Below are 23,598 nucleotides of genomic sequence, written 5' to 3'. Positions count from 1 at the left end.
TACTGCAGAGCGAGTCTTTGGGACACGTACACCTTTAGCTGACTTCTGTGTGACCTGAGCGAACTGACTCCATTGCCCGAAGCTAACCTTGTTGAGCCAGTTCCTTGTTCGGCAGCTGGGCAAGATAGAGATCAAAGAGCAGGACATTGCTGAGTTTATGGTACACGCACACACCCTTCTATCTTGCTTCGCATCTGTTTCTGTTCCTTTTTCAATGGCCTATTTATGGTTTGGGTTGAGGTCTTTTTATTATGGGTTCGTCCGGCCTGTCCGAGCAAGAATGTTGGGGTTTTCCTTGTAATTGATGATGGGCTGGACAACTGGAAAGTGGGCTTGTCGTTATGCAATATCTTTTGAAATGTCACTTGTGATTGGACAGGTTGTAAATAATTGATGCTAGTCAGGAATGTGATTTTTGGCATGAAAGACGATGTCTCGCAATACGAAAGTGTGCAGTCTCTAGCGAACCACCTGTGTTGTGCTTCGTAGACTTCTGTTCCTGGTTGCAGCCAATAAATCTGATCTTTGACGTCACCGAGAAGTATCCAGTAAGACAGGTGAACCCGAAGACATTGGGCGTGCCCCTGGCGCCGCTGGGTTCTAAAACCCGGTTCTTCAGTTGGCGCCCAACTTGGGGTGACTTCAGCGGTACCGGTCCAAGCCTGAAGATCGTGAGGAGCTTTGTGTGAAAATTCTGGAGGAAGGCCTGCCACTTCATCGACCCCTGTATGTCGTCGTGGTCCGAAAGTCTTTGCTGTGAGGTTCCCCGCTTTCCGATCGCTACGAAGGACTGCTGCCCTGACTGTCGCCCTGTCTTGGAGCCCTTTGATGATTTGTAGAGCGGGACGATAGATGGGTCTTCTGGCGACGTCATCGATACTTCAGTTAAGTATGAGTGGAGCGTCTCTCAGTCCTTAGTTTCGTTTTTGGGTATCCCCTTGGGATCTTTGATTTGGGACTTGCAAGCTCCAAAGCCGAGGGACTCGTGTAGTCACGAGGCTATCGTATTCGATATTCCCTTGAAGTTTGAAGCTAGACTAGTGAGCGAAGATGCCTGGTCTTAGCAGACTTGGAAAGATATTTTGTTGTGGTTGTAATAGGGATTCGCGATTGGAGCATTCATGTCCGGTCCCTCCGATTGGAACTCCAACTTATGAGCTCTATTTAAAAAATGGCGTGTGCCCCATCACGTATAATGAAGTATGGATTAGATATACTATGAAGGACGGTGTCCTAAAGTGGCCCCAATATGGTAGTTATGACACGGAGATTTTAGATAATCTAGAAGTTAAACTTTTCAAGAAGAAAGCCTGGCCGGCGATGTTTGACTCTTTCCGCCTTTGGCGAAAGGAAGCCAAACAGAAAGAAATTAAATTAGCGAAGAGAAATAAAAGAGAGAAAGGTATCTCAATAATGCAGGCTGCTATACAGTTTAAAGATAACGAAGAAGAACAAGTGAGTGAGCAGTTGCACAGGCAACGTAAAATGGCAATTGATAAGTGTTATCCAGCTTTACCACCTCATCAGCAAGGTGCAACGAAGGACCTTGAGAAAGATCCTTTGATGTCACATTTGTTGAGTTCGCCACCCCCTTATGTGCAGAGTGCTACAGGATCTCCGCAACCTTTAGTTGCGCAACCTCCGGTTGCTTTGCCTCCTGTTATTGCACAACCGCCAGCTTCTCTTCAGTTGGCTCCTATTCCTCTGGTGCAGCCTTCTCAAGGGCCGCCGACTTTGCTACCTGCTCCGTCTCCGATTCCTACGACTTTGTCTCCTGTATTGTCTACTTTTTCCGACACTCCTTCTGATTCTACTTCTACGTATACTTTGTCTCATCCTGTTTTTCCTCCTGTTCTTATGTCAACTTCTCCTTCTGTTCGACAGAGAATGACCGACACTGTTACTTGTCTTTTATCTCCTCTCTTTGGGTCTCTGAGTATGACCCCTGTTTCAGCGCATAAACAGTTGCGTAGCCAAATGCCTGGTCCCGATGAGCAGGAAGTATTGGATCATTTAGCGCGTAAATGGATTACTCATCCTTTAAGACATAATTTAGAGTCTGTTATGAATGTCTTCCGTCAATGGGAAGCACCGAAGCAGAGGTATGTTTTTGATAAGATGTGTACTTTCCTTCGTGAAGAATTGGAAGATGGTGATTTGGGACAGACTTCGTCTGAGTTGTTCCGTGTACAGTCCGAGTTTGCGAAGGGAACAATTGTGGGTTTTGAGGTTGAAAGAGCAGTTGCGACATTGTTGTCGTTTAGGAGCGAGTCTCCTTCTCAGTCGTTGTTTGAGCCTGATCCTTCTGTTAGGAGAAAAGTGCGACATTATCCAATGAGAGAGGTTCCTCCAGTATGGAAAGAAGCAGTGCCTGCTGGTGTGAATAATAATCCGCCAAGTTTACCGTCTCATTTCCAGCGTTTTTGGGTACATGTTCCATGGAAACGAGCTGAAGTTCTGGCCCTTAAGCAGACTTTGCCTGATCCACGTAAAAATCCTGCAGGGTACTATAATGAATTATCACAGACTGCAGACTCATGTGTTATGAATTAAGCCGATATAGACATGTTGTTCGGAAATGTAGTTCCACAGCCTTTATGGGGATTGATTCGTCATACGGATCATGCGCAAGAGTTAGGTGATACATGGAATAATATTGGTGCCGCGGATGGCCGACAAGTTGGTGGTGCTAAACCTGAGCCTTTAGTTGCAGAACTCCCTGGTAGGATCATTAATTATATGAAGACATTGATGCCTGCTATGCGAGTAAACTGGGACAAAATGTCTGCATGTAAGCAGAAGAAAGATGAAAGTGTGTCTGATTTCTTCACTAGGTTTGAAGAGACGTTTATCGACCATAGTGGTCAGGACATGAGTACGGAAGGTGGTCAACGGTTGTTTGTCGATAAGTTTGTGAATAATTTGCTTCCCGAGTTGTGTACCTAGTTGAAGGATTCTGAGAGTTCTTGGGCTGTTTCTTTGTCAGCGCAGATATTGGCTACTGCACAGTACTACGAGAATAGAGATAAGGATGAAAGATAGAGCTGACAAGAAGACTAAAGAGTTGAAGATGAAGGATTTCTTGCAGCAAGCGTATCCGCCTCGTAATAATCAGCATGATTATCAGCAACCTCAGCCGTATCAGAGAAACTCGCAAAGGTTTGAGTCTTATCAACAGCGTTTTCCTGTAAGCCCTAATCAGTGTGCGTATTGTAAGGAAGAGGGTCATTTCAAAAATAGTTGTCCGGTTCTGGTGCAGTGCACGAATGGTGCTTCTGGTGTGAGAGGTCGAGGTGTTCAGCAAGCTCCTAGAGGTAGAGGACGTGGTGTGTTCCCCCAGAACGCGCATTCCTTTTCTCCACAGAATTCGATGAATTGCTTTGATCAGCAGAATGGTGGTCTAGTAGGACGACTCAGTACTATGCTGATGACTACTATGTCGAAGGTGAGAATATGGACGGTAATGATTGCTAGGACAGCCATAGACAAAGAGAGGGAGTTGTTTCAGTTCCAGTAGATCAGAGTGGACCTTATGTTGAAGTGATTACATCAGGTGTGTCAGAGCCTTTTCTGTTGGATACTGGTGCTGCGAAGAGTTCTATTATGCACTCTAAACTCCTTGGCGCACCTTTGTCTGGCTTAACGAATGTTTCAGTAGGTTTTTCTGGCGCCCCAGTTAGTAATCTGATTTCTAGTCATTTGTCTCTTTCTGTTGGACCTTGTGAATTTGAAGCACCCCTTATTTTGACGACGGGTTGTGGGTAGAACTTGTTGGGATTGGATTTGTTGAAGAGATTGTATGCAGCGCTACATTGTTCTCCTTCAGGAGTACAGCTTACCTTGGGAAAGAGAGTGATCTCTCCGATGTATTTATCTAAAGATCGACTTCCAGCAGAATTGTCTTCTCTTCCTGATACTCTTTGGGCTACTGGTCCTAATGATGTGGTTCTTTTGGAGATCCCGCCATATATTGTGACGTTGAAAGCGAATGCTAGATTGCCACGTATTCCCCAATATAGGATTGCTATCATTTAATTCCATACCCTGTGATCAAGGCAGAGCGCCGAAACGTTGGTGAAGGGAGTAGGTCCTGCTTTAACCGGAATAAAAGTCTGTCAGCAGTATTGGGCCTCACATTGTGGTTTTTTGTGTTGAAAGGATGGGCTGCTCCGTGCCCATTGTGTGAGGCCACTCTGCAGGGTTAGGCTCCGGAATGGGGGACTTTCTGTTGCATATATGCATATATATATATAGCCCTTTATTGACAAATGGAGTATCTCCATATTAGTTACGCATCATGAGCCAACCCTCTGGTAAATGGAGGTTTGACTATATACGCACGTGTCATCATGTGCGTCATAGAGCGTTATCGCCCTAGCTAACTGGGGGCCCGCTCTGAGATGTTGTAACGCCAAACCCGCCCCAATGCAGCAAAAACCCTTGACTAACACTGAAAAAGTGATGGTTTAAATAAATCAATGAAAACTACATGTCCCAGCATGCCTCAAAACATAGGGGCGTGCTCTACAGGCGCAATTGTATTAAAACAATGAAGGGACTACACAATTTGGCTACCGTGAACACGAACTACGGTTCGAAACGCGTAGGTGTTTTGTCACGTTTTGAATAAAGAAACTGCAACTTAACCAAGGCGATTGCGGCGAGTTATTTGGTATTTGATACAAATCTGGGACACTGCCCTGGTCCCGTCGCTGGCACCGGCTGTAAAGTGCTCCCGCTGCGACAGGACAATTTGTATGCAGTATTCACATACAGCGGAGAGCCCGCCTACCCCCTCACCGTGGATTGACCACGGTTTGACCAATAGCGGAAGGATCTGCCCTGAGACTGAATCCGGCAGAAACGACAACATCGTGGTTTACCAGGTTGAGCGCCGAACGCGCCGAGTCGGAGGACCCAGCGCGAACCGGGAGTCTCCCAGGTAAGAGACACGCAACTGAGACATCTTTGGTCAGGCAAGGCGCAGCGACACGAGTCACATGCCAACAAGTTATGAAACGTTCAACAAGAATTATTTAAACACTTGGCACTAGCATTGTGACTCCATCCCTTGGTTGCAGCACCTAACAGTGACAAGGGGTACATTACAATTTACCCACCTTCTCAAAAACGAACATTAAGTCAACAGTGAAAACGTCCCCACACAAGCCTATAACAATAAACAAATATTTGCAACTCGACACAGTGTGACAGTGAGAACGAATATAATTATGGAGGAAAGGAGAGTGAAAAGAGTCACAAAGGCAGAAAGCATTTTTCAAACAGATGCAGTTCCAGAAAACAAAGACGAAACAGTGACAGCACCACAACCGATCCCAACTAATTGCAAAGTGCTATTCACCCAACTAGAAAAACTGATGAGAAAGGAAATCTCCAGGGAATGGGAAATTTTAACATTAGAGAAATATGTGGAACTTAAAATGGTACCCAGGGGCCTGCGTATCTTCACCTTGCCAAACCAGCCTGACACCAAGCCCGAAATGCTCGAAGAATGGGGCAACAACATGGGCTGCTCTAACAACATGATGCTTATAATCATAAAATATGCAAGAATCGAAGTTGAGGAACTACATAAAAGAATTGCAGATATAGAATCTAAAATAACAGCTCTGAATGAAGAAAGTGGCACAATCAAAAAACTCAGAAGCGAAATGGAAAAGAATTTAGACAATCACGAAGAGGATGTACAAAACCGCAAACAACGCAAATTTCGCCGAGACCAAGATGACTATAAATACGGCACAATTCTAACGTTTGCCAGAAAATATGACATTTACAAACAGCAATGGGCAACGGGAACATTAACACCAGGCGAACAAACCAGCGGCTCGGAATCCGACTTCAGCGAAGGCGAACAAAGACGCCCAGGTCTACGTAAAATGTCTTTTTTAGACGAGATTCAGCTGCTCTATCATGTGCAGCAAACTCCGCAAAGCAACACCAGAGGCAGAGGGCAATATCAGAATCGATCCAGAGGAAGAAGAACACAAGCTCCAGGAAACGCAAGCGCAAAACAAGACGCTGCAAACGCGGATGGAAGCCGATACAACCTCAGAGCCCGCACGAACAAGAGGAAATAGGATTACAACGCAACCAGACCCCGAACTTAGTAATAAATCTCTCCAAATATAATCCAACAATAACGGAAACTAAATTACTAAACAAGGGGCTCTCCTTTTGTCCAGAAACTCACCATGATTTAACAGAAACAAAAATAGACCTGTATAAATATACAAGAAAGCTGAAATTGAAAAAATTCTTTTCCAAACGAAGTACAAATATATCTAATGTGCCGCAAGACAACAGGCAGAGTGCAACAAATGACGAATATCTAACCTCTGAAGTCCCACAACTGAGAGTGGCTTATGAACTGGCTAATGAAATCGAACAAACAGATATTCCTGATACTCAAGTACTAGAAGAAATGAACATTCGAACCAACGCAAGACAACCAACGGCTTTTAAACCCAAATCTAAATTCTGCCCGATCCTGTATCCCGGCAACAAAATCGACATTTTTCACGAATTAGTGATCAATGAGATTGAAGAAATGCCTAAAAACTTCAACAAAAAAAGGAAAGAAAATCTAACCATTGGAGAACGTCAAGCAATTTCAAGTCTCAAAAACAATGTCCAAATAGAAATAAAACCTGCGGACAAAGGCGGGAATATAGTGATCATGGACAAGGTAAATTATGTAGAAGAAGCCATGCGTCAACTAACCAACATTACAAACTACACAGTACTAAAGAGAAATCCAACTGAAGATATGAAACATGAACTACAAACAAAGCTAGATGGCTGGTTTTCAAATGGCCTCATCACAGACACAGAAAAGAAATATCTAATGGTCGAGAATCCAATCCTCCCTACAATTTACTTTTTGCCAAAAGTACACAAGACTCTGAACAAGCCCCCTGGGAGGCCCATAATATCCAGTTGTGGAGGTCTGTATGAGAACGTGTCCAACTATGTAGATTACTTCATTGCCCCGTTAGTACCAACTCTCAGTTCATACATAAAGGATACAGGCGATTTTATTCGCACGCTCATGGAAACTGAATGGCAACCTGATTACCTATTGGTGACGATCGATGTGGTCTCACTGTACACGTCAATAGATCACAACATCGGCTTAACAGCAATCAAATACTTCCTGGACCAGCAACCAATCACTCAAAGAGAACATTCAAAAATGATCATGGAAATGATAAGGCTATGTTTACACAATAACATCTTCATATTCAACAAATCAATTTACAAACAATGCTGTGGAACAGCTATGGGAGTTTCGTTTTCTCCAAGCTACGCGAATCTCACCATGGGTTGGTGGGAGAAGTGCGTAGCTTGGGGAGAAGAAAATGATCACCATATGGCCAAAGTAGCGCTCTGGCTACGATTTATAGACGATTTGTTCCTCCTGTGGAAAGGCACTGAAAATGAATTTGTCACCTTTTTTAACATCCTCAACCAGAATTCAGTGGGACTGAAATTCACTTACACCATCAACCCCAAAGAAATCGTGTTTCTTGACACCAAAGTATACATTGCAGAGGGTAAAATTCAAACAACCGTCCACAGAAAAGAAACTGCCACAAATAGTATCTTGCATGGACTAAGTTTCCACCCGCAGAAACTGGTGAAAAGTATTCCGTATGGAGAACTTCTACGGATGAAAAGAAACTGCTCTGAGGAAAAAGAGATGGAACTCAAATTTAAAGAAACCAAAGACCGCTTCAGACAGAGAGGATACAAACAGGCTGATTTGACAAATTGTGAAATAAGAGCAAGAAGGAAAACCAGAGCAGAAACTTTGATACCTAAGAAAAATCCGATTTCCTCGCAACAAGCTGAAGATGACAAATCCAACCAACCAAGGATGATAATGACGTTCAGCAAGGAAAGTTACAAAATTCAAAATGCAATGAAGAAGTACTGGCATGTACTCAGGAAAGACCCTGACATCGGAACAACGATAGGAGACTATCCACTTGTTTCCTATAGAAGGGCACGCAATCTAGCAGATGAGCTGACCCAAAGTCATTTTGAATATAAAAAAACACCATCCTGGTTGGAAACAAGAAAACAAGGCTTCAACAAATGCCCAAACTGTAAGGCTTGCAAAATAGGACGAAACATGAAAAGTCTCAAAGATGCAAGTGGAAAGAATTTTGTAATCAATGGCAACATCAATTGTGACTCCTCCTTTGTGGTGTACATGATCCAATGCTTCTGTGGTAAATCTTATATTGGCAGCACCACATGTTCCTTGAAAATACGGATTCTCCAACACATCCGCGCCATACAGAATCATGATAATTCATATGCCATTGCGAAACATCTTGCTTACCATGAGAAGAAAACATGGCAGGACGTCAGATATTTTGGTCTTGCTATGATCGCACAAAATGAAAGAGGTGGCAACCGAATCCAACAATTAAGAAGACTAGAATCGAAACTTATCATGAGGTTCAAGACCAAACAACCTGGAGGCCTCAATGGCGATGAGGAACTTGTTTATGTACATTTATGAAGGAGAACGTTTTTTGGTTTTACAACTAGTAAATCTAGACTCTCCCTAAACCGTACTTCCAGAACAGATGAATGTTCACTTTTATGCTTATCACTGACACCATAACTGAGTTGCATTATGTTATTTGTTAACACCTAATTTTTTTGACTTCTAAATTTCGCCATTTATTTTTAAAAAACTTAAAGTACAGTCAGGGGCGGCTGTCAGCATTGGGGACGTAGGGCACTCAGCCCTTTATTGACAAATGGAGTATCTCCATATTAGTTACGCATCATGAGCCAACCCTCTGGTAAATGGAGGTTTGACTATATACGCACGTGTCATCATGTGCGTCATAGAGCGTTATCGCCCTAGCTAACTGGGGGCCCGCTCTGAGATGTTGTAACGCCAAACCCACCCCAATGCAGCAAAAACCCTTGACTAACACTGAAAAAGTGATGGTTTAAATAAATCAATGAAAACTACATGTCCCAGCATGCCTCAAAACATAGGGGCGTGCTCTACAGGCGCAATTGTATTAAAACAATGAAGGGACTACACAATTTGGCTACCGTGAACACGAACTACGGTTCGAAACGCGTAGGTGTTTTGTCACGTTTTGAATAAAGAAACTGCAACTTAACCAAGGCGAGTGCGGCGAGTTATTTGGTATTTGATACAAATCTGGGACACTGCCCTGGTCCCGTCGCTGGCACCGGCTGTAAAGTGCTCCCGCTGCGACAGGACAATTTGTATGCAATATATATATATATATATATATATATATATATATATATATATATATATATATATATATATATATATATACATATCCAAAACTAGGCAACTGACCAGCAGGCAACTCTCCCTCGCCTCATACACAGCAAGCACGGACACGGACCAGCAGTTAGGTGCAGATAATTTATTTGCTATATGTCGCCATAACGTTTCGGCTCGTCCAAGCCTAGTTCACATGATGTATATATATATATATATATATACATATACACATTTGTGCTTGAAGCAGTCATCATTTTTAGGTTCCCTGGGACCCGCCCACAATGGCTAGGGTGGCAGGGTATCCCTACCCTGCCCCCTTACATATTTTTAGGACTCGGCCTGGCGAAAGCAGCGCATGCGCTGCTCTGCCCTGCAGAGGCCTTTTGGAATCAATATAATTCCAGGGGAGACAAATGAGACACAAGATGCGCCTGCGGGGATTGGATGCTTTACTGGCGGCGTGATACACTGGGGACTTGTTTTTTTCACCGCCAGTAAAGGCAGTCCCGCGTGCACATCTTCTGTCCCTCCCATGACGGGCTGCGGTTGTTTACATTAGCAGCTTGTTAACAAATAGTCAGTCCGGGAGTGAGCAGTGACGTGCGCCAGCTGCATTTCGCATGTCAGGTTACACACAAGAGCACTCTCCCCTTTCTCTTCCAGTCGAGAGTCTGGGGTGTGGCATGCTCTCTATTGCCTCTCTGTATGCATATTTCCTTGTGTTTCCAAGCACAGCCACCGAATCCCCCCACCTCTGCTACACATGCTCAGCAGCATCCTCATCAGCTGCGCTGCCTACTGTACATGATCAGCATCCTCCATCGCTGCTGTTGGCCTGTATACACTGGCTCAGTTCCCTCCCCATCTTTATTCACGCAGGCTTCAACGTGCCATGTTTTCTCCCTGTCAGGGCCGCTCCGGTGATGCCTGTAGGAATGGTGACCAGCTTGAGTCAGTTCAGCCCTAATAACAGGCTACATACAGAGATCTTCATGAAGTGGGGTGCCGCCTAGCTTGTAATTAGCTGTACGGAGATGTAGCATTGGCCAGGCAGAGTTCAAGTTGTCCTTGTAAACACTCTATTGCATAATAGCAAATGTCGATAATGGGTTCTTAACCCATTAGTAATTTACTTTAAGCTAGATTTGGCCAAATGACGTTCATATTGTATTCCATAGAGAGCTGCTTTATCACATGGGTCACAGCAAACTTGCACATTTTTAAGTACAATCTTACACCTGAGCACATTCTTTTTTGTTGCAGTTTTATATTTTGATTTTGACCTTTTAGCTCTAATTGCGATGTCTCTTTTCGATCTGCCACTGGTGATTTGAAAATGTTTTCTTCATAAAATACAGACTTGGTGTCTCTCATCCTAAAAAGGAAGGAAGGAACATAGGGAATTCTTTCTTGTTTAGTTTACACTTGGGACAGTCTTGCTTTCCCCAAATGACAATGATCTTCTTTATAACCTTTCAGCACACCATACGTTGATGGTACCCGCTAGGTTTACTTCTGCCATCGAACCTCTCAAAGCGAAATATTTTAAAAAATGACGGTTGTTTACATTTATATTTGAGTGGATGTAATAAAACGTTCATGACAATCATCTGTGTGCCGTACTTGAGCTTTCGTTCACTGTACGGTGAAATACTTGTGATATTACAGCGACTACTAGTGCACATGTTCTTCACTCTGTATTGTATCAAACAGCAAAAAAAAGGATTTATTGCAGCTGATTAATTGCAGCAGTTTGTCGCAATAAAAGCCTGTGCTGAGATGCCTTTATTCTTGTCAGTACGTATAAATATACTATACAGAGGAGCCTGTAATCTCAGTTTAAAAACCCTATCTCTAATTTTCTTATCACAATCTAGTTGTGATTATGCGTCTTTCATGTAATCATTTATTAACGTTCATTTGTGGCGTTAACATACCTGCTGCCAAGGCCAGAAGGTACTGGAAAAAAGCGCCTTCCCTAGCAAACAGTCAGCTCCAACTAGCACAGAAACAATGGTTAGCAGGAGAAACTTTACACAGCGTTTCTATTTTTCTTTCCCGGACAATGCTGTTACTGTCTTTTAAGGAGACATAGAAGAATGTATGTTTATTGGATGGCAGAAGTTAACAATGAAAGAATAGGAATCTATCTGTACGTTGTAAACCAAAAAGCTGTTTTGATAGTGACTTACATCAAAATTCTTCAATTATGTTTACGTCTGCGCCCGTCCGCGGCCGGCTGGGGCCTGGGGCCACAAACCATGACCCGGCAGGGCATCTAACACGGATAAAATACACCAAAGAAGCGTTCTTAAAATGGAATCAACTAAATAATGCTAACTGCAGACATGCACTACAACTTGACGCAGGGGAAACTACATGCAGGCACTGTAACACCACATTCAGCTGTCAAGCAAAACCCACGGGCAAAGCAAAATTACAACTGGCGCTCCTAAACTGTAGAACCATGGCAAAACACAAATATGAAATCCACGAACTACTAGAGGAGAACGAACTAGATGCCTTGTTTCTGACCGAAACATGGCTTAATGACGCCTCAATACCTGATGTGATAGACGCTATCCCGATTGGCTACGGCCTAGTTAGACAAGACAGGAGAGGTCAGAGAGGAGGAGGAATCGCCATAATCCATAAGGATAAGATAAAATACGAGGTCTAACAAAGTGACCTAGAGAGTTGTGAGACCCTCTTCTTTACGTTAACAATAACAGATGATATCACTATTACAGGGTTCCGTATTTACCGCCCACCTGGACAAGCAACTACATTTATGACCAGTTTGGGGGATAAAGTGGTCCACCCAGCATTGAGATATAACAAATTTATTGTTTTAGGGGATCTAAACATACACTTTGACAAGGAAAATAATAAAGAAGGAAACACTATTTGCAAAGACCTTCTTGCATTAAATCTTGCACAGAAGGTAGAATCACAAACCCACCAAGGGGGACACATCCTATATCCACTATTCACCAACTGCCCTGATATTGAAGTGGGAACACCACACCCACTCCTGTGGTCTGACCACTACCTAGTTCCTTTCACCCTACCGTCTCAGAAAATGGAGGCACAGGAATGTACCAACCCAATCACTACTAGAAAATGGGCAAAATTCAACTCTTCCTCTTTCTCGCGCACTCTCATGAAACAGACACCCATACTGAACCAGGACTTTAACATAACTAACAACCAGTTAGAGAGCTGGATTACAAATGCCCTTGATGAAGTAGCACCCTAGATTCCCTAAGAGACCTAAAACAACCACACCCTGGTTTAATGATGAACTAAGGAAAGCTAGGAAAAAATCTAAAAAGGCAGAAAGAACCTGGAGGAAAGACTACTGTAATAAAGCCAAGGAACAGTACAAAAAAGAACTTAAAAACTACCACACACTCATCAAGAAAGTTAGACATGAATTCCACACACACAAAATAGATACTGCCGATAACTCACACAAAGAGTTGTTTTCCATCCTAAAATCCCTTAAAACTCAAAAAGAAAGGACAGCTGATATTCCAGACACCAAAGAAAGCTGTAACGATATAGCCGAGTTTTTTTCTAGTAAAGTAACAAAAATATACAAGACCTTTCCAACACAGGCAAGGCTAGGGACTACCGAACAGGATGACGAACCTGTAGCACTAATTAAGTCCCCTCTAGAGAGCTTTAATATACCATAAAGCACGGAATTAGAAGACATAATAAAAGGAATAAAATCAGGCTCACCAAGAGACCCAGCACGACTGGAGAAAATCTTGGAAGGGCTAGAAATCATCCAACCTTATATTGAAGAACTCATTGCGTACTCCTTCAAAACAGGCGTAGTCCCAACAAAATGGAAGCAGCCAATTGTTAGGCCACTGAAGAAAAAACCGACCCTGGAGTACACTAGGCTGGACAACCTGCGCCCGATCTCACTACTTTCTTTTGTGGCAAAAATCGCAGAGAATATTATTAATAAACAAATAGTTGAGCACATGAACGCGAACGACCTATTACATCCATCACAGTCAGGGTTCAGAATGGCACATTCAACAGAGTCAGCATTGCTTATGGCAACGGAGGCTCTGAGGCAACACATTGATGAAGGTTAAACGGCCGCGCTGATTCTATTAGACCTCAGTGCGGCGTTTGACACTGTCTCACACCCAAAACTCCTCCAGAGACTGGAATCCTGCGGCATTAGAAGTACAGCCCTGAAATGGCTGGCCTCATTCCTAGACAAACGTAGCTTCCAAGTGGCCCAAAAAACACACCTGTCCGAAAGCTACCCCCTACCCCAGGGAGTCCCATCAATCCTAAAGGCAGGGTGCTGGGTTTTATGTGAGAGGGTGCACCTGCATGAGCAGAGCCACTCTGCAGCTTTCGGAACCTATTTTTTGGGGTTGTTTGTGATGCTGCCAACCATAAATATTTAAGTGCATTATAACATTGCAGTAAATGCTAACTTTAAAATGGCTGCTTAGAAATATGTCGTGTTTGGTGTCAAACAGCTTGAAATCATACCTCCCCGCCAGTAATTGGCAATTCTAGTTTGGATCGGACCTCGTTTTCTATGGCATTGCTTAACTGCAGGTCTTTACCTTGTCATGCTACGGAAATCAATTCCCTGATCTCTGACTACAATTTGGATGTCTTGTTCCTTACGGAAACCTGGCTAGCTTCATGTTCGGATCCAGATATTGTTAAAGCCCTTCCTTCGAGATACTTCATGTATCATCTAGATAGGCCGGAAGGGAGGGGGGGAGGAGTGGCCATAATGTATAGAGATGAATATGTATGCAAAGCGGAAGATTGCAGCGTTAATAACTCAGAAGCCTGCCAGTTTTCCCTACGCATATCCTCTACCATCTCTTTATCTGGCCTTCTGGTGTACCGGCCTCCCGCAACGCTAGGTAATTTCGTAGACTCTTTTATTGAGGCAGTGATACCATTGGCTGCCGCGTCCTCCAACTTTATTGTTCTCGGGGACCTCAACTTACATTTTGATGACCCCTCCGATATAGTGGCGAGAGACCTTCAAAGTACGCTGGCTGCGTTCGATCTTCATCTTGTGAGTGTCGGTAGTACCCACCAGAGGGGTCATCAGCTGGATGTGGCTTTTGCTAACTCTGAGAACTTGCAAGCCCTCCAGCCGCTGGCGCTTCCCTGGACGGACCATTATTTAGTCCTTCTCAGATGGCAGCTGGGGAAGTGGAGAGACCCTGTTCCTAGACAACATACAGTGGAACGACTCTGGTCGAGGTTGCCAGTGGATAGTTGGGTGGCAGAGTTAGCAAGAACCTGTCCTCCTCCTGCCACAGACCCCATTACTGCTGATCAGCATATTGGTCACTGGCTGACTAATTCCTTGGATGCACTAATTCCTAAAAAGAGAAGGCTTATTAGGGAAAGAAGAGTGGGCTCTGCTCCCTGGTACACTCCTGAACTCAGGAGTCTCAGAACTCTATGCAAGAGATTAGAACGTGTATGGAGGAGAAAGCGGACGGAAGATTGTCGGTTAGACTATAAGAGAGCGATGAGGAAATATAAAAACACGCTGAAGGATGCCAAAAGGAGCTTCTTCAGTGATAGGGTTGAGAGAGCAAGTAACTCTCCAGGGGAATCCTTTAAAATTTTTAAGGAACTCCTGAAAGCCCCAGTCCCCCCAGTTGTTCATAACAACCCTCAGGAAAAATGTGAAGAACTTGCGGGCTTCTTCCAATCGAAAATAGAGAAGATCCTACTCTCGTTGCCGACGACCTCTCAGCTCCCTGAGCTGGACCTTAGCCCGGTAATATGCCCCGTTGAGTTATCCTCCTTTGGCCCCTTTTCAGAGGAAGAGGTCACAAATGTTTTGAAGGGGATGAAGAGTGGGTCCCCCAGTGACCCAGTGCCCATGAAATATCTTAAGTTAGTGGCAGACTCTTTGTCCTCTCCGCTGTCTAACCTCATTAATCTTTCACTCTCTCAGGGCACAGTGCCTCAGAGATGGAAAAAGGCGGTGGTAAAAGCACTACTGAAGAAACCAGGTTTAGATTCTTCTAACTTGGCCAACTTTAGGCCGATTTCACTTCTGCCCGGCTTTTCTAAAGTCGCTGAAAAGTTGGTCAATCGTCAGCTTTCTTACCATCTTGAGTCCCAGCATTTGCTGGGAGACTCCCAGACGGGCTTCCGCCCTGGTCAGGGAACGGACACAGCTTTATTGGCTGTAGTGGAGGAAGCTAGGAGCATTCTTGATTCAGGAGGGTCAGTGAGCTGAAAAAATGGTCAATCGTCAGCTTTCTTACCATCTTGAGTCCCAGCATTTGCTGGGAGACTCCCAGACGGGCTTCCGCCCTGGTCAGGGAACGGACACAGCTTTATTTGCTGTAGTGGAGGAAGCTAGGAGCATTCTTGATTCAGGAGGGTCAGTGGCAGTGATCCTCCTGGACTTGAGTGCTGCCTTTGACACCGTTAGTCATCAGGTGCTCCTCCAACGCCTGTCAGAGGTGGGTGTGACAGGGCTGGCCTTAAAATGGCTCGAATCCTTCCTCTCTAATCGCTGTTATCAAGTCTGGGAAGGGGTAGAGCAGTCAGCCTTGTTCCCTCTTCAATGTGGAGTTCCGCAGGGCTCATCTTTGAGCCCTATCTTATTTAATATTTATATGACTCCGCTTGAAAGAGTGGTCGCCCCTTCAGGAGTTAAGATCATCAGCTGCGCTGATGATACACAGCTGGTGGTAGGGCTCACCCAGTTAGCGGAACAACCTGAAGTCCTTCATGACTGCCTTGCCAATGTCCATCATTGGATGTCTCACTCTGCCCTCAAGCTGAATGGGGAGAAAACTGAGCTTATGCTCCTGGGTAAATCCAGTCCCTCTATTATTGCTAGCTGCTGGCCTCGGTCTCTGGGTGACCCTCCATCTCCCAAGAAGGAGATCAAGACCTTGGGAGTATGGTTGGAGGAAGATCTGTCCCTTAGGACCCACGCCAGGAAGACCGCAGGGGTGTGCTTCGGTTTGCTTCGGTCAGCCCGCAAGGTCTTACCACTGTTCCCTGATCCAGCGAGGAAGCTCCTGATCCGTGGCCTAATCTTGTCGAGGCTTGATTACGGGAACGCAGTGTTTCTTGGCGCCCCCGAAGCGACCTTGAAGACCCCCCAACAGGTACAAAATGCAGCAGCTAGAGTGTTGATGGATGTTCCCAGAAGACATTCAGCTGCCCCGGCCTTGAAAATGCTTCACTGGCTCCCCGTCAGGGAACGGGTGAAATTCAAAGCGTTGTGTACGGCTCATAAAATTCTGTATGGTAAGGGCCCACCGATCCTTGCCCCCATGGTACGCCCCTATAAGCCCACACGCTTACTGCGTTCGGACCAAAGACACCTCTTGCAGTCAACTAGAGTAAAGAGAGCTCGCTCTGGGGGGAGGCGTTTCTCAGTGCAAGTGGCGGCACTGTGGAACTCCCTTCCCTATAAGATCCGTTCAGAGCCTAAGATCCTACTCTTTAGGAAACTCCTGAAGACCCATCTGTTTCCAGTGTAGTGATCAATCGGCGCTTCTTTCTTGTTCTGTTCTGCGCCGGGATGCCCCTGGGTAACTGAGCGCATTATAAATTTCATATAATAATAATAATTGGTGAGGGAGGTATGAACCCACCCTCCTAAAGGGACATATGAGACACACCGGTACACCCGGTATCAGCTTTCTTGACCTGAGCATCACAAAATGGATGCTCACAGCGACAGACACGAGTCTGCCCTCCTGCTGCTGAGCCAAGCTCAAGCAGGGGAAGGCTTGACAATATGCTTCCTGTCACAGGGAGGTGTGACCACCTCTCAGACAGGCTTTAGTGTATTGGTGCTGGGTGGGTGCACTCTGAGAGTGCTTTGATGTCTGCACTGGGGGCACATTTGGTGTCCCTGTCCATAGTCCAGCTCAAACCGGTTGCAGGAGCCATTTGCGCCTGTTCTGGCGCGAAACTGGACAAAGGACATGGGTGTAGCCACTCCTCTGTCCTGACCCTCCCATAGGTAGGTCCTCAGAGTTTGTCCCACCCTTCCTTGAGTATAAAGTAACCCTGAGCATATGCCTACGCTACACTCGCATAGTTTGCGCAACTACGTGCTACGCGAATTGCACGTAGCACAGTGCAAAAACATGTAGCGGGCATTTTTCGCTTGCTCGCGGTCCTCAATGTCAAGTTGGCGACTGCGAGTGACCAAAATGACATCCCGGCGAGACTTTATTCCTCGTTCGTGATCAGGAACATCAAGTTGCCGATCGCGAGCGTAGAAAATAAACCTCCCGGTGAGATTCTCAACATGGGGAAGTCAGGTTTTTCATTGCCAGTGGTCCCGTATGCTTGCGACTGCTCGCAATTAGAAACTACCAGTCCGCGTTGAGAAAGCTGCTGCTCGAGTAGAAATCTACTCAAGAGGCAGAAAACGACCGCTTGCACTGTGCAAGATGCCGTTTGCAATGATTGCACAGTGCGAACAAGAATCTGGCACTGTACAATCAGTGCGAACAGCATTTTCCCTACCGCACTACGCAGTTCGCGTAGCTTTCGTAGTGCGCAGTGCACTTCGCGTAGCTACGCGCAGCGCGACTACCCGAACTACGCCCAGGGTTAGTATAAAGTAGGAACCGCTGACTACAGGACTTTATATTTTACCTAGACTAAACTCTGCTACAGAAACCAAGTACTTCAGCGATCTACACTAAGCTGGATGACTGAAGAATAACCCTTGGAGTAAAGGAGTTACTCCCCTGCAAAGCAGGCACCTAAACACATCTGACCGGTTTGCATCTCCCAAGCTCCTGAGGACTCTGAAGATTTCTCCAACACAGGAGGAGGGTTCCTGAAGTCTCTGAGATTGATCTGCGCTCTCAGTAATTCTGAGGCCTGTATCCCTCGTGGGGACCATGCAACCCGAACCCCTGTGCACTATATACTTTTGCAGCAGCATAGGCTTTTCGGCAATCCCTGAGGCTGTGTTTTGGGCTACCCCAAGCAGTAATTGCACTGAAGATTACTGGCCTACATTCCACAAGTGTTCCGCGGGCTGGTATTTTGTGATTCAGTTCAAGGTCCTTTTGCGATCCCTGGTCTGTTGGCCTGTGGGTCCCTGTGAAGGTAACAAAAACTTTCCATAGGCTTTCCTGGTTGCTCCAGACATGCCCTGTCTCTCCATTGCCTAGAGAGTCCCCAGGACCTTGCTGGTCCTCACCGAAGCTGATTTCCTCTGATGGCGTGGGTTGCAGTTGCCAAGGCTTGTTGGTGTTCAAACCGGACACTGACCCCCAGCGCTTGACATCCTTTGTGGGCAGCTCACTTCTGGCCTTTGGTCATCGTTGAAGTCTTCATCCCCATGGCTGCAGAGTCAAGCATTGCGTCATCTCACCTGAAGCACCAGACATCAGTGGGCATTCGTCTAATGAGCCCCTGGTCACCCTGAAGTGACCCAAACTCTATCCCCTATGCTTTCAGGTTCTTCTCACCTCGAATCCAGGCTTGGATTCTACCGGAAACATTTCATCTTTCTGGCAGCAGCACTTGTCCGCATCACACTATTGAAAACGGCGAAGATTCCCGACATCACTTGACACCTATGTATGCACCCGGCTCTCCTGGGTTAGGTAACACGGGTACTCTGGTACTCACAAGGGTTCTGGCCTTATAACCTTTAATGTTTGAAAGGGTTTACTCAGAGTCCTCTCCGAAGTGTCCTTAATCTTTAAAATTCCAACCGCGACTTTTCCATAGCATTGTACAGGGCTTGCGCCTGTGTTCTCACACTGCACCCGTCCTCTGTGGGTTCCTTGTGTCACTACCTTGGGTGGTTCCTTGGGGTCCCAGCGATTCTACGTACTCTATGCACTGTGTCTAGTCAAGTTGTGGTTGTTATACCACTATCTTAGTATATGGTTTTGTCTCCACCTGGAGCTCACAGTGTATTATGCTATTTACTGTTGTTCTAGTGATTTAATATTGTGTGTTTTGTTCTCTGATCTCATAAAGAGGTTAGTAGAGAGTGTTTACTAATAAATACATATATTTTATACATTCCTTGTGTGGTTCTCCTTTCATTTGGTCATTCAGGAGGTTCTGATCTGGTAAAACAAGCTGCTTTAAATTCCTTCGAGACTTAGCCTGACGGCTGCTCTCCATAGCTACCACTAGGATAGCTTTCAATAAAGGTTGTCTTTAACCTAATCATCAATAAGGGTTGTTTAGACTGGTACAAGTAGTCCACTATAAGTAGCGGTCAGCATATACCAGGCCAACTTCTCACATCTGTAATAACACTTGTTAAAATTCGTGAAATCTTGGGACAAGTCCCAGTTTATCTAAAAATATGTAGATTTTGGATCAGTGAGCAAAAAAAGGTTAATATTATTTTTTTATTTGTGGTATTTGTAGAGCGCACACACTCATCTCGGTTGGATATCATGGCACTAATATTGCCTTACCTTCAATCGTCCTGATTACCTTGGAGGCGGTCGCTCCTCACGCTGCTCCCTGCCCTGCGAGACTGAGTGGTATCGTAGCACCCACAGCCAGACTACTGCCTGCATTGTTTAATTATTGCATACCCTCGTTGTGCTAGATCGCCACATAACGCTATAATTACCTGATCTATTGTGCTGCGCTGCCTTGCCGATTTCACGAGCGCTAATTTGCATAATATCGTGGCGCTAGTCTGCCAAAGCGCGCTGCAACGCTCTGCTTAATTGTGCTGCCTGTATCTTGGTTTTTGTGCCTGATTGTGCCTTGTGCCGGTTCCACTGCCATTCACATCGCGTTTTTATCTTCATAGTGTGCCCCAACCCGGTTTCGTTTTTGGGCTGACTGCCATTTTGTGTTTTGTTGTTGTTTGTGCCTCCCTGCCCGGCTCGCCGCCCCGCTCCCGCCTCCCAGCTGCTCCTCCCTCCCACTGTTGGTCAGGCTCCGCTCTCCCACTAGACCGATGTGACCGTCCTGATTACCTCGGAGGTGGTCGCTCCTCACGCTGTTCCCTGCCCTGCGAGACTGAGTGGTATCGTAGCGCCCACAGCCAGACTACTGCCTGCATTGTTTAATTATTGCATACCCTCGTTGGGCTAGATCGCCACATAACGCTATAATTACCTGATCTATTGTGCCGCGCTGCCTTGCCGATTTCATGAGCGCTAATTTGCATAATATCGTGGCGCTAGTCTGCCAAAGCGCGCTGCAACGCTCTGCTTAATTGTGCTGCCTGTATCTTGGTTTTTGTGCCTTGTGCCGGTTCCACTGTCATTCACATCGCGTTTTTATCTTCATAGTGTGCCCCTACCCGGTTTCGCTTTTGGGCTGACTGCCATTGTGTGTTTTGTTGTTGTTTGTGCCTCCCTGCCCGGCTCTCCGCCCGCTCCCGCCTCCCAGCTGCTCCTCCCTCGCCCCTCCCCCTCCACTATCCGCTTATGACAGATGCTTTTGCACGCAGCGTTAACGCGCAGCGGACGCTCCCCATGCGCGCCAAAGGTGCGCCAAAGGTAAGCCCGTCTACGCCCGTCCGCGCCTGGACCGCGCCCAGCGCCAGACCCCCTGGTCCTCGCAATATCCACTCCAACCGCATTACGTATGACACCGCTACCCTCTTTGCCCTTAACCCCGGACGCTCACCACAATGCTGCGAAGCCGCCCCAGGACACACCCACGGACCATTCGCCTGCCACTCCTGCAAGTTCACCTGCATCAGGACCCACACCAAATCCACCTCCCCCAAACACAGCTCCGACTCTAACCACCTGAAGTGCATCCTGCTGAACACCCGCTCGGTCCACAGACACGCCACTGAACTCTGGGACCTACTCGACACTGCATCGCCAGACGTCGCCTTCCTTACAGAAACCTAAATGAAGGCCTCATCTGCGCCCGACATCGCCATAGCCATCCCGGACGCCTACAAGATCATTCTAAAGGACCGCACCAACCAAACAGGAGGAGGCATCGCCATCATCCATAGGAACACCATCCAAATCACGACCAGCTCCGACGATAACCTTGCGACCGCCGAACACCTTCACTTCCAGATCCACACCGACCCCAGGACCACACTTAGAGGCACCCTCATCTACAGACCACCAGGAACCCGCACACAATTCAACGAAGACATCACTGACTTCATCAGCCCACATGCCCTCACCTCCGAGAACTACATCCTACTGGGAGACCTCAACATCCACCTGGAAAAGAGCAACGACAGCAATACAACCACCCTTCTGGACAACCTGGTAAATCTGGGAATCAAATAACTTGTCGACACCCCCACCCACATAGCCGGACACACGCTCGACCCTATCTTCACCTCCAGCAAACACATCTCCTTCGATCACACCACAGCTCTCCATTGGATGGACCACAGCTGTGTTCACTTCAGCTACAAAAAAACCACGACCCACAGCCCCCCACAACCTATTCCTCGAAGAAACTGGAACAAAATCACCACCGACCAACTCTTCACATCGCTCAACCAAAACCCTCCCGCCCTATCATCGGACCCAAAACAAGCTGCCACCAAACTCACACAATGGATCACCCACAGCGCTGACGAATTAGCACCCTTGAAAAACCACCAGATCAAACAGGGTAGCTAAAAGGCCCCCTGGTTCAACAATGACCTTAAGAAATCCAAGAAGTTATGTCGTACCCTTGAGAAAACCTGGAGAAAAAACCCAACCACTGACAACCTGACCACCTTCAAGGACGCCACCCGCAAACACCACCAATTGATCTGATCCACCAAGAAATCAGCATTCAAGGATCGACTCGACAACAACGCCCACAATAGCAAGGAACTATTCAACATCGTCAAAGAATTTACCAACCCCACCGCCGGCACCAACGACATCACCTCCACTCAAGACCTCTGCGACTCCTTATCCTCTTTCTTCCACAACAAAATCGCCAACATACATAGCAGCTTTGAAAACCAGTCCGAAGAACAGTACACTTGACCCACCTCCGAACCTAAACAGCACTCTCACAACCTTTGCGCCTGGAACACAATCACTACTGAAGACACCATCCGCCTGATGAACTCCATTCACTCAGGTTCACCAACCGACCCATGTCCCCACCACATCTTCAACAAAGCAGACTCCATCATCGCACCCCATCTCCGCGATGTCATCAACTGTTCCTTCAACTCCGCTACCTTCCCGGAAAGCTGGAAACATGCCGAACTCAGCGCCCTTCTGAAGAAACCTACAGCAGACCCCTCAGAACTTAAGAACTACCGCCCCATCTCACTCCTCCCATTCCCGGCCAAAGTCATTGAGAAAGCCGTCAACAACCGGGAGCCGGGAGCCGAGACCGTATGTTTTCCGGTAGGGAGCGTCCTCACAATATGAGAGTATGCCCCGTTGTCTTGCTGACTGAGAAGCCTACGCCCAACATAATTTGGATGGAGCCTGGCATCTCACAACACTATCAACACATTAACACGAGGAGAAGCTACTCTTCCCTCGCTACATTGATAGAGTAGGGTATTCCCCTACTTAATTATCCCCACACATTAAGGGGGTTAACTTGTTTTTGCCCTGAAGAAAGTCCGGGACCTTTATGGCCACCTAAGGACTGAAACATGTCGGCACTTCACTAGGGTCATAGGACCATAAAAATCCTTACAAGACCCATTTTTACCTTATTTTTAACAACCCAACCAGACCCATGAATAAAGGGAAACCTGGGGTCTGATTGAGGTATTTTATTTATATCCACTTGCCTTCACTATCATAAGAGCTTCCCAACACTGTGGTTGAGCCCACCCTGACCTATAGGAGTCTGGGTGACCCGATGATGAAGCATGACACCACTAGGGTGTGTGAGGGTAACAAAAAACAACTAGTGTTGCCCCCCTTCCATCACATAGACATGATTAGCATATCATACACATCCCTAGTGAGTTGATGTTTAATCTCACCCTATTCATAAGTTCCCTATTCCCAGTTGCGCTACCTACATTGATCCAGTGGGTCTCATAGTAGGTCTCCTTTGGAGTATTTGTTGTGTAAAGTATTTGTAAGGGAGGACGTACTCCATATACCCTCACATACCCCTTAGGACCTCTGAATTAAGGTTACAGAGGCCCGTTTTTGTTCGAAAGCCGTCAATAGTCAGCTCGCCGCCTTCCTCGAATCCAACAATTCCCTCGACCCCTCACAGTCCGGCTTCCGAGCCAAACACAGCACAGAAACCGCCCTCATCGCTGCTACAGACGACATCCAAACGCTTCTGGACAACGGAGAAACAGTTGCCCTCATCCTACTTGACCT

This window comes from Lissotriton vulgaris, chromosome 9 (genome assembly GCF_964263255.1).
Source record: "Lissotriton vulgaris chromosome 9, aLisVul1.2, whole genome shotgun sequence".
NCBI lineage: Eukaryota > Metazoa > Chordata > Amphibia > Caudata > Salamandridae > Lissotriton > Lissotriton vulgaris.
The sequence above is the reverse complement of the archived record's forward strand: the minus strand, read 5'-3'. Positions refer to the sequence as shown.